At 37.5% G+C, this 2,224-nt stretch overlaps 1 long non-coding RNA gene across 4 annotated transcripts in view; it reads left to right on the top strand.

Moving 5' to 3' along the window:
- Positions 1–1,612: 1,612 nt before the first annotated feature.
- The window catches only part of LOC138807850 (uncharacterized), a 15,238-nt gene continuing 14,626 nt past the window's right edge, over positions 1,613–2,224 (top strand). The window contains exon 1 of one of the 4 annotated variants that reach the window (XR_011366301.1): positions 1,613–1,853. This is a non-coding gene — a long non-coding RNA (uncharacterized lncRNA). Of the gene's footprint in view, positions 1,854–2,187 lie in introns of those variants that run through there. The other 3 variants (XR_011366302.1, XR_011366303.1, XR_011366300.1) reach the window with 3 other exon arrangements.

Here is a 2,224-nt window from a genome sequence, read left to right on the forward strand (position 1 = left end):
AATCTCATGGACTTTCCTGCCTGGGTGGCTTCGAATGTGATCTTCAGCTCTCAGTCTTCAGAGTAGCTGAGAAGCTAATATTGCAGGCACAAGTCAGCGGACCACCATTGCCTGGCTATTTTAACCTTTCTTTTTTTCTTTTGGCAATATGAAGTACCACTTGAGCACATCCTTAATCCTTTCTTCTGCATGCCTCTATCTATCTACCTATCTATGTGTCTATCTATCGATCTAATCTAATCTATCTATCTATCTATCTATCTATCTATCTATCTATCTATCTATCTATCTATCTATCTATCTATCTATCTATCTATCTATCTATCTATCTATCTATCTAGAGGGAGTAGTTACTTATTTTGATCTATGTTCTCAGAGATGTCATTTCAAAATGTCAGGGAGGGCATGGCAAAGCAGAATCAATCATACCATGGCAACTAGAAAGCAGAAATAGATAGTTTGTTTTTGGATTTGATCATCGGTTTTGCTTGTGCTGGCTTTGGACTACAATTCTGCCTCTACTTTGTAAGGAGCTGTGATTACAGGCATACACTGTGTCTTTGGATTCTCTTTTTATTCTTTTCACTGTGTAGCCTGAGCATCCATGAATGGATATGAATGTAGCTTAGGCTCGCCTCAGACTCACAATACTCATACCTTAGTATCTGGAGTATTGGCATTATAGGCATGCACTACAATATTTAGTTATACTTTAGCTTTATGCTTTATTTTTTTTCTTAATTTTCATACTGAAAATTAAAACAGTGAATTTTCATAATGTGAACTTGTTCAGAATCTTTAAGAGATAGTATGCCCCTTCTAGGAAGATAACTATAGTCCTGACATTTATCTTAGAATAATTTTGTTTGCTTTTATACTTTACATACTTATAGTACATTTTGTATCTAGCTTCTTCCACAACATTTTTGTATCATTTGACCATGTTGTATTTTGGATGTGGTATTCCATTTTGTCACTATGTCATATTTTATTGATCCCACAGTTGTTAAGCACTAAAATAGTTTCCATGTTATAGCTATCACAAATACTGCTGCTCTGAATATTTTTGTTTATGTCTTTTTTTGGCCAATACTGGGGCTTGAACTCAGGGCCCAGGCACTGTCACTGAGCTTCTTTTGCTCAAGGCTATCACTCTACCACTTGAGTCACAGTGCTATTTCCTGTTGTACTGAGGAATTGTTCTCAGGGATTCATGCATGCTAGGCAAGCACTGTACCATTAAGCTATCTTCTGATGAACCACTGTACATATGTAGCATAGTAGATACTGGCCAGCAGTTTTCCAAAGAGGAGAATCTACTATGTTTCCACATGCAGTGTGTAATTATTTCCCTTGCTGTTCCACATTCTTCCCAGTACTTAGTATTGTAAGTCACTCTTAAAGAATTGAAACATAAATGGTTGGGCACTGGTGGTTCATGCTTGTAAACCTAGCTCTTCAGGAAGTTGAGATCTGGGGTTGTGGTTCAAAGACAGCCCAACAGGAAAATCTGCAAGACTCTTCTCTCTAATGAACCAGCAAACAAAGCAGGAAGTGGAGTTGTTGCACAAGTGGTAGAGTACTATCCTTGAGGAAAAAAGCTCATAGACATCACCTAGGCCCTGAGTTTTAAGTCCCTGGACTGCCACAAACCCCCCACAATACATGCAAATGTATTTTCCCAGTATTGTAGTACTGACATTGATGTTGCTATCTAGGGAAAGGACATTATTAGCGGGGGTTTAGATGCCTTAGAATTCATTGGGAAGAAGACAATGGATGTAATAGCAGAACGGAGTCCTGTATTTAAAATGACTAAGGGTTTGATGAACTGGAATTCTGCACTGTCTCAGGTACTGTTACCTTTACTGGTTTAATTGCTGTTTTCTGTTGTTTGTGGCTTTTTTTTTTTAATTTGAATTTTTCCCTTTGTTGCCTTGGGACTCCGTTAGTGTGTTTTCTTGTAAAGAATTATCAATGCATTATAAAATTAAGGCATTTTTTATGGGCTGGATTTTTTTTATGGGTTTGTCTAATGCTTAGACAAACAGTCAGCTCTTTTCTTTCTGCAGTCGCCTCTGTCAGTGCAGTACAAAATCCTGAGGGCTATCAAGATTACTTATTAGGTTACTGTGGAAACCACTTTTGGAAATGCATTTGGCTCCTTAGGTGCTGCTGTCTAGCATCAAATTTTGTTTAGCTTCTTTTTTTTTTCTATGCAGCT

This window comes from Dipodomys merriami, unplaced genomic scaffold, assembly GCF_024711535.1.
Source record: "Dipodomys merriami isolate MVZ:Mamm:240054 unplaced genomic scaffold, mDipMer1.0.p SCAF_437, whole genome shotgun sequence".
NCBI lineage: Eukaryota > Metazoa > Chordata > Mammalia > Rodentia > Heteromyidae > Dipodomys > Dipodomys merriami.